Genomic DNA, 10,737 nt, shown 5'->3' on the forward strand with positions numbered 1-10,737 from the left:
AAGGCACTCTTTAACTCACCACACGAGACCCCAAGCGACTTACCACCTCCAAGTTCCCACGGTGAACCGGTAAAGCGGCCCGTGAGTGCACGAAGGGCAGCAGCATATACCCGCGAGAGCATGCGGCCTGGTATGTGCCGGGCGGGAGAGGCGGCCGACCTCCCAACCTGGAGCCATCCGGAGACTACAAGCTACGAACGGGCACCCCGCAACCCCCCCCCCTGGACCGGTGGGGGTGATCCCGGTCCACCCCAGGGGGTCTCCCCTGACACAGCGCTTATGCCAGAGAGAACAACTAGAGAGACGAAGGGCTCACCCACAATGGCGGAGACCACGAGAGCCCCAGGCAAGCAAGGGGCCAGGCCCGCATCGGAGTCCAACCTGGACCGCATCTTCATGGATTTCTGGCTGAAACTTGAACAAGTGCTGCAACTACACGACACTCGTCCACCCAGCTCAAATCATTCACCTCGACAGTCGCCCCCTGATCCTCAACGGCGGGGAGCTGAGCCAGCGAAACACTCGACAACCAAAAAATGGCGTCCGAAAAGAAAGCGTGTACCTCGTACAGAACAACCCCACAACAGAAATCAAGCAAGGGCTCGCTCCGGGCACCCGCAGCCGCAGGGACAACCCCACGAGGACACCAAGGTACCAACCGCCCCCACCCACTCCCGATCACTTACCGCACCCAGGGGGAGATCCACGGGCATCCACAGCAGGGAAAGACGAGGCATCGGGTGAACCAGCCAGGACGCACGGCAAACCGAGATCCATGACCGGGAGACCAAATAGGTCGCATGGCAAGGCAAACAATCTTACTGAAGCCGACCCGGCCAAAGAGGGACTCAGTCCTGGGGAACCCCAGGGGACTTTATTGTATTAACGTGCCCTACACTAGACACACACAAGTTTAGTTAACTTACTCAATATCACATTATGTATTAATTGTTCCACCGAGTATGCAACGTGGCATAGTGCTGCATAAATCAACAGCTAGAGATATATTTTAACTTGTTATATGCCTAAGCCTGTTTAACCCTCACAATGCTCTGGACTTGTATGAGCCCACCTAAACCTTACTAAACTGCTTCACAAGCCTGTTCCACCTATGTTGGACTTATATTATACACATAAAAAAGTGCAAGATTTAACATATACCCTACTGTTTCAAATGTTAATGAAAAGCATGAGGAATGCCGTTGGGGTACCACATGCTCGCTTGTTATTTTTTCACGCACTGCAAAAATAAAGAATTAAAAAAAAAAATATATATATATATATATATATATTATATCCTAAAATGAATGGCAATTAAATATTTTTATTATGGTAAAATTATATGAAATACTCTAAACCAATGAATTAATGCAGTTACAAATCCTTAAAGGAAAGATATTACACAGTGTTAAAACTTTAATTAAGATAAAGATTTAGGTATACCAATTTTACTTTTAATTATCATGGATATCAAATGGGGGATATATAAATAAATTATATATATATTGGCCCCATATGAAAAAAATATGTTTATATAAAGATGATTTCCATAGAAAATATATTTCACTGATTTTTTTAAAATGTAAAATTAAACCTATAGGGCACGGATAGGCAACCTTCGGCACCCCAGATGTTGTGAACTACAACTCCCTTGATGCTTTGCCAGCATTATGGCTGTAACAGCATTATGGGATATGTAGTCCAAAACATCTGCAGTGCCGAAGGTTGCCTACCCCTGCTATAGATAGTGTTTCCATTTTCAAAATCCTTTGAATTTCCAATTTGCTCAATTCTTTCAAATTGTCTCTCTATAATTGTTTTCTTTTTATAGCTAACCATGAATGAGAAGGATCCCCCTCATGCTCTATATCATATATGAGCTGGAACACTGTGACTCATATACTTTTTTTATATTGCCCATGTGCTCTACTTAACAAGCTTTTAAGCTTCTAATGGTGATATCTATATACTGCAGATCACATGGGCATCAATGGAGGTATACTATAACACGTTATCTCTTTGCGTATTTTACATGTTTCTTTATTTGAATCAGTTCTAAATGTTTTCTGAGGAATCTTGTTAAAATGAGTGATTCTCCAAGCTGCAGATGCTTTACAAGAAAAAACCCCCCCAAAAAAACCTTTTCTTGATTAAAACCCGTATCCTTTATTACCACTTATTTTTTTGTTTCACTTTGGTAGCACTATGTGCACTTAGTTTTGTCTTGTATTTTTTGTAGTCTTAGGGATATTTTGGTTCAGATAGACACTAGCCTTGTGTGGTATCAAGGTAAATTGGGCTAAGGTAGCTATTTTCACCTATTCTGACCCTGTGTCCTTAGATGGGATATAGGATTTAGGCTAGCTGATATTCCTCTAGATTTCCCTCCAGTTGATCAAAAGTAACCTCACACACTCACTTAAGGGCTTGATTACATATCCAAATCCAAAGAGAGTACCATTTTATTACTAAACTAAACCGTTATAACAATCCTCTTTGGTTATTATTTAAATAATTTAACAACTCATTTAAAGTTCCACACTGCCATCTTATAAAAAATAATGTCGATGTATCTGCGTTAGAGGACCAGATTTGACGCCCAGTCTTCACGATGCAAAATCACACAGCACAATGCCACAGATGTTGCAAGTTTTGAGGGAGCGTGCAATTGGCATGCTGACTGCAGGAATGTCCTCCAGAGCTGTTGCCCGTGAATTGAATGTTCATTTCTCTACCATAAGCTGTCTCCAAAGTCGTTTCAGAGAATTTTGCAGTACAACCAACTGGCCTCACAACCGCAGACCATGTGTAACCACACCGGCCCAGGACCTCCACATCCATCATCTTCACCTCCAAGATTATCTGAAACCAGCCACCTGGACAGCTTCTGCAGCAATCAGTTTGCATGACCAAAGAATTTCATATTTTAGAGCGGCCTTTTATTTTAGCCAGCCTAAGGCACACCTTTGCAATAATCATGCTGTGTAATCAGCATCTTGATATCCCACACCTGTGAGGTGGATGGATTATCTCGACAAAGGAGAAGTGCTCACTAACATAGATTTAGACAGATTTGTGAACAATATTTGAGAGAAATTGGCCTTTTGTGTACATAGAAAAAGACTTAGATCTTTCAGCTCATGAAAAATGGGGGAAAAAACAAACGTGCTGTGTTTATAATGTTGTTCAGTGTAATTGTATAGAGACTATTAACATCACGCTACAATTATATAATAATCATCCTGCTGGGCAACAGACATGGCCGGTCGCACACTTTAGGAGCTCCTGCAATGACAGGCAAAAGAAAGATACAACCGGGTGACCCAAAAGCGCCAACGGCAAACGGTGACCGGGTACGAGCAGAGCATGTCAAGAGCAACTGAATGGTACATGACCGGCATCGGTGCGCCGCTGATAAACCTGCTCCGGCCATTCGGTCAAACCCGAAGCCTGGTGCCCAGGGGAGACGGCCGATCTCCCGGCACTGGATGAGCTCCTAAGCGAGAGCACACTACAGCCCTGCTATCTCCTCCTCTGTACCGGCGTGGGATATCCCGGTCCTCGCAGGGGACGAATAGCCCCATAAATCTAACTGCCCAGGTGACACACTCCCTGTCCACATGGGACCACCAGGGCCCAGCTAAGATGGCGGCGCAGACGCAGCGCAGAACAAGGCACACGATGTACAAGCCACCCAAACATATAATGGTGTTCTTCGACCAGCTCTGCGCATACCTTTGGATGAAGTGTAAGGCCAAGAGACAGCCTTCCAACTGGCGGTGAAATTGGTGGTGGCATTGATCCGCCCGGCGGTCCGGCGCTGCCTGCAGGGAAATCCCCCACATGGCCCCGGAACAGACTACCGACAGCAACGAAACCGGGGAGCGGAAAGGCGGGAGATGGCGCAAAGTCACCCGGATGACGACACAGGTACCCGCCGGCGACCACACAAAAACGGGCCCTCCACAAAATCGGCACCTAAAAAGGCATCACCAAGCCTCCTTCCCAGCACCCGGCAAAGCAAGCCCCAGCTCCCAGCAGACAAAGCAACAAAGCTAGAAAACGAGCGGCTGCATACTCCTCAGAGTGGTATTGGAGCTGGCCCCTGTCACAGAAAGACTATGCCCAAGGGATCGGAATGTGCTGTGCCCCTGGCTGGCATAGGCTGACCGGGGCTCCGAAACTGAGCTGTGAGTAAGGCCTCTGGCCGCTCGCTATCACAACATGGCAGCGCTGGGGCTTATCATATGTATAAATTGTCGGAAACCCCAGTATTATCTACCAGGCTTAACTACCACACGCACACCTAACGGGGGGGGGGCCTCCTGGGGGCATACGCTAGAACACATCTGACTGTGCATACTGTTTAAACCCTAACCTTAGGCCTACCAACCTATTACTATCAAATGGGCAGACCATACACACCAATCCTCAGCCCATCCGCTATATACATTAACTCTTACAAGCCATATGACCAATAATTTAGTCAGTTCAATGCATATCAAAAATGATGACACTTAAGCATAAATGTGTCTAAGACAGGATGTAACCTTTCATGCAACTACCATGTCTTATATCTTGTTCGGTTAAACCATTACAGTTAAATGTTGAATGATCTACGGGCAGTAATTGTTGAACCTTGTTTGTGCATAGAAAAAAATAAATAAATGTGCGACTACGCATGCCACTGTTAAACTCTTTCATATGTCGATATGTGTTGATAAACACTGTTGTGGCGTTTGTGGAAACTTTGTACCTACCCGCACAACAACAAAAAAAGAATTAAAAATAAAAATAATTATCCTGCTTTAGATTTTTTTTAAATGTTTGGAATCTTTTAACCCCTTAAGGACCAAACGACTGGAATAAAAGGGAATCATGACATGTCACACATGTCATGTGTCCTTAAGGGGTTAAAACAGCCCTGTCACTTTGTATTTTTAATGTGTTGGCATGTGCAAAGTCACCCCTTGGCTGACTCCTTTCTTTTTATTTTACGTTTCCTCATATATAACGTTTAGGTTGACAAAGAGTGGACCTTTAGAGCAGCTCCATTGCCTTCAAGATCAACTTTGTCATTGGCTGTCCTGTCCTTTTATTCACCACCATCCAGTATCATTTCACTTCAGGGAGCATTGTGTCACAGATCTTCTGTGTTGACTTTCACTCAATCATGAGAGAAATAGGCCTTCTACTTTCCATTCAATCAATGACTAGTTTTAGTAGCAACATTTACTATCCTATTTCTAATGTATATGTATTGTTTATTTGTTTCATAGCCTCTTGATAAATATTATTGGATTGCCAAAAGCAAGGAGTATGGACTCTGACTTTACACTCGGTTTTTAAGTTATTTTTAGTTGTTCATTTTATTATTAATTCCAAGTTTACTCCAACTAGCGAGTAAAGTTTGCTTCACAGAGCTATTTTAACATAATGATTGTTCTATAAAATAGACTTTTGATTTTTGATGTATAATGAAAGACAGCTTAATAATGAGCAAAGAAAAAGACAGGAAGAATACTGTATATCTCAAGGTCGAATAGTGGGAGTCGATTAATATCTAATATATACCAAGGACAAAGTGGAAGAATTGTTCCTTTAACTAACAAGAAACTGAATATATATAAAACTTAGCTTTTAATACATATAATAAAAAGGTGAGAATGATCACCTAGTAACGAGAGGGAAATAAAGGAAGTTACATGAAAAAATACAAAACATAATGCAAAAAATATATATACCAGGTGTAGGTCAACTAAATGGTGCCAAAGTATATTAAGGAAAGATTGTTTATATACTAATAATAAGGCGATCAGTGAAGTATATATGTAGTAGACAACCTAACACCCCGATTGAGTATAAAATAATATGGAGGTATCTAACCTCTAAAAAATCAGATCGCCAGTAGAGTTGAACGGACATCAGGATGTTCGGGTCTGGCGGGTTCGGCCGAACTTTGAAAAAAAGTCCAGGTTCGGGCACAAAAATGGCTCTAAAATGGCTCTAAAAAACTCCTGGAAAGGGCTAGAGGGCTGCAAAAGGAAGTAAAATGGGGGTAAGAGTAGGACAAGTGCCCTGCAAACAAATGTGGATAGGGAAATCATTTAAAATAACATAAAATAAGCAGCCGCTTAGTAGATAACTCCCTAATTCCCACGGTATTAGAGAGCTATCTACCAAAAGGCTGGTCTTTTAGCCACATTTACTAATACTAAGTAAAGATTACTTAGTATTAGTAAATTCAGCCCCTACTCGCTATACCGCTATACGAGTAGGGGCGTGTCTAGTAAACAGTGAGCAGCCAGAAAAAAACCTATTGCCCCCACCCCTGTGCCACGGGTGGGGGCCCTAAAAAGGAATGTGGAGGGGGGGACCTACTGTCCTCCCCCCCGGCTCCCAGCCCTGAGCGGTGGGGGGAACCTACTGTCCTCCCCCCCGGCCCCCACCCCTCCGCGGCGGGTGGGGGCCCTAAATAATAATAAGGGGGGGGACCTACTGTCCTCCCCACCGCCCACCACCCCTGCGCGGCGGGTGGGGCCCTAAATAACAATAAGGGGGAAGCCGAATGTCCTCCCCCCCCGACCCCCACCTCTGAGCGGCGGGTGGGGGCCCGAAGTAAAAATCCCCCCCCCAGTGACACAGCGTGAGAAAGTTCTTTGGAATTTTCCCATGCTGTGTAATTTGACTCATAACACTCTGATTGGTTACTTAATCCATCAATCCGAGTGCGCTGTGTCATTTTACACAGCGTGGGAAAGTTCTTTGGAATTTTCCCACGCTGTGTAAAATGACACAGAGCACTCTGATTGGTGGATTAAGTAACCAATCAAAGTGCTCTGTGTCATTTTACACAGCGTGGGAAAATTCCAAAGAACTTTCCCAGGCTGTGTAAAATGACACAGAGCACTCTGATTGGTTAACTTGAAATCCAGCCAATCAGAGTGCTCTGTGTAATTTTACACAGCGTGGGAAAGCCACAGGCTGCTCACTGTTTAATAGACATGCCCCTAGTAGCTGGGTCACATTAGTAGGCATGGCTGTGATGGCTTCTAAGGGCACACAAGTCAAATGCTTATTGTTTGGCTGCCCTGCAGCCTTTCAAAACGCACGAACATGCAGTGATATGTCTGTGTTCGGGGTCCAATAAACTTGATGTTCGGTACGAACCCGAACTTTTCAGTTCGGGTTCGCTCAACTCTAATCGCCAGTGTTGTGATCGAATTTCTCAAAGCTCACTTGAGCAATGCTTGGGCTACAGCTGCAATCCGTGGGATTCTTATGTTTACAGGGGCGATACTGTTGCTTAACCTCGTATAACAATGTATCTCTAATGATATTATGTATCATATAATACCTTGGTAGAATGAACGTCGGAGGGAAAAAACAGGGTAGCGTTAGTACGATAGGCCTACTGTTATATTGTCCTGTTGTGCATTCAAGGGCATCCCTTAAAAAATATACTGTCCCTGAAAAGCCACCCAACAGATCCCCCTACTTGCAGTGACATGTGGATAAGTTGAGCTATTGAGCCCCTGACACACGTTTCACCTTTCTGCTCATTTAAAGGAACACTGTAGTTCACTATAGTCACCTAAATTACTTTAGCTAACTAAAGCAGTTTTAGTGTATAGATCATTCCCCTGCAATTTCACTACTCAATTCACTGTCATTTAGGAGTTAAATCACTTTGTTTATGTTTATGCAGCCCTAGCCACACCTTCCCTGGCTATGATTGACAGAGCCTGCATGAAAAAAACAAACTGTTTTCACTTTCAAACAGATGTAATTTACCTTAAATAATTGTATCTCAATCTCTAAATTGAACTTTAATCATATACAGGAGGCTCTTGCAGGGTCTAGCAAGCTATTAACATAGCAGGGGGATAAAAAAATCTTAATTAAACAGAACTTGAAATAAATAGGGTTCTCTTTACAGGAAGTGTTTATGGAAGGCTGTGCAAGTCACATGCAGGGAGGTGTGACTAGGGTTCATAAACAAAGGGATTTAACTCCTAAATGGCAGAGGATTGAGCAGTGAGGCTGCAGGGGCATGTTCTATAAACCAAAACTGCTTCATTAAGCTAAAGTTGTTCAGGTGACTATAGTGTCCCTTTAAGGGGTGCACTTGAAGGCACAACAGGGATAATATAACACTAGGCCTATCGTACTAACACTACCCTGCTTTTTTCCTCCGACATTCATTCTACAAGTCTAAAAGAATGATATTTCAGAAAACAGATTTTGGACACACTCTGACACTCCTGAGCAGGGCCAGTGGAAGGATTTTTGACGTGAGAAATTGAAGCGGCTTCGCACTGTTGCGACAATGGGAGTCCCAGTGGGGGGCCTGACTGAGCACGCTGATGTGGATGCTGCCGGACCAGTGTTACACTGGGCGCTAGTCAGCAGCCATGTAAGTGCTCCCTGGCAACCGGTTACATGGCCGGCGGCACGATTTGTATAATTATTCAAACATAGAGGGGCAGCCAAACGAGCAGAGCAGTAAAGCTCCTGCCGGCGCCCCCTTTAAGCAGCGCCCTGGGAGGCCACCTTGTTGGCCTATAGTAAGCGCCGGTCCTGTTCCTGAGCCATATCTTAGAGCAGGGTTGGCCAAACAGTAGATCACCAGATGTTGTAGAACTGAAATTTCTATAATACTTTGCCTTTGTCAAGGCTGACAAAGCATCATGTCATTTGTAGTCCTGTAACACCTGAGGATATTTTTTGAGATTAATAAATGTTAATATCTTATGTGCAAAATTGGGTGGTCTTATGCTACATTTATAGATTAAAGGGTTACTCCAAGCACCATGGTTATTTCTCTAAATTAAAGTGGTCATAGTGCAAGACCTGATATATGCAGAAGGTTAAATAAGATATATATATATTATATAATATATGATATTGCTAGGTCACCTTTCTGGTAGCTGTACATAATAAAGGCCTTCTGAAAATTAAGTGGATATCGAAATTTATTTTTTTATCACTGTGTGCCTTTCTGCATAATATCTATGTAATAACTTGGTGTCACATTATAATATAGCTGCAGCAGATTACAATTTTCTTCATGTAATTTAAATAAAATTTAAGTTTGCATGTCTAAAATCAACAGCATGCTACCACATTTGTCCTTATCTGAAACCATGAGAACATAAGAAGTTAAAAGTAATGAGTTACTCCATTAAGCAGTACTCTATTGAGCCCCTGGAAAAAAAAAGTTTTAATTGAAAAGTTAGTGCCGATACACTATTCTCTTGGAGGCTTTGTATTTATAGCCATACATATGCCATTTTCTATCTGTTGGTCTTTTATCTTTGCTGGCTATTTGTTTTTAATGTTAATAGTGGTTTCCAGAGAAACAGATGCTTAACTGAAGAATATAAAAAGAATAGCAGGCACCACTTAAGAATGCTCTCCCGCTGCAGGACCCCTTCCCCCCCCCACCCCCTCCCCCTCTCTCCCCCCCCCTTTTTCCCTGCACTCTTCCTCTACTCAATCTTCTCTTCTGCCCCTTACTCGTATACTTAACTTCCTACTCTTCTTAATTCTTTCTCTATATACTCATGGTGACAACATAAATTAAAATATGCTAAGCAAAAGTAGGTTATAAGCCTACCTGTACACTATATTAAGCCCACGTTCGAGGTCGGCAAATGTGACACATTTATTGATTTTCATTGTTTATTATACATATTAATGATAAAGCGCTTACAAGTTATGTATGATATTATTCAGTTATTGTTTATTTAAAAAAAAAAAACCTTGACACGGAGACAAGAGGACTTACAGCTACACAGTTTAAGGTTTATATTATGGAAAAGCACATGCTGGTCAGAACCGTGATTACTTCGGCTTCTGCGAAAGCCATGATCCAACTGTGTGTATCCATGTTGGCAAAAGCCATATTGCAACTGTGTTTTATCTATGTCGGTGAAAGCCGTAATGCAACTGTGTTCACCTAAGCTCTGTCAAGAGGTCCAACCTCTTAAAACCAGAACAAATAATTAAGTTTGTGTGTAAACAATATGTTACAGCGACCTGCAATCATGTTATAAGTTGATATATTAAGGTTCCTTTTATTTTCCACAAGGCTTGAGACAGTTCCAGTTGAGTCACCTAAATTATTCCATTATTATTCCAAGTGCACAGAGGTTCACAGCCAGCTCAATACACTCTAACTTCAGTACTGCAATCTGCAATCTGACAGTTTATGCATTTACAATTTGAAACATTTACTGATGTATTTGATACATTCTATAATTTATGCCTATTACAGAGCCTTTTCTTTATCGTGTTAATCTAGGCTCCCTATATTTAGGTACTATTCAACATCTCCTCTCAATATATATATATATATATATATATATATATATATATATATATATACATTTAGGACTTTTATCCTTCATATTCCTAAGCATTTCCTTTTCCAATACCAATCTTATCCTTCCCCTAACAATATTCAATGCTTATCAGATACAGCTTCCCGGTGAGCACAGACGTGTGCTCCAGCGCCTAATATATACAGTGCAACTTTAGAATTTCTTGATTTCGAGTTATCAAGCCATGCATTTCTTTTATTACATTTCTAATTATTTATTTTAGGTTTTTCACTATTTATTTAGTTTGTGTGCAACACTCTGGGTGATTGCTAATTTTTTGGCAATTTTTAACATTATACTTTATTAATAAATTATTTTTTTTTTTCTTTTTAAGCCTTCCATTGGCATTTCA

The sequence above is a fragment of the Pelobates fuscus genome, chromosome 5, assembly GCF_036172605.1.
Source record: "Pelobates fuscus isolate aPelFus1 chromosome 5, aPelFus1.pri, whole genome shotgun sequence".
NCBI lineage: Eukaryota > Metazoa > Chordata > Amphibia > Anura > Pelobatidae > Pelobates > Pelobates fuscus.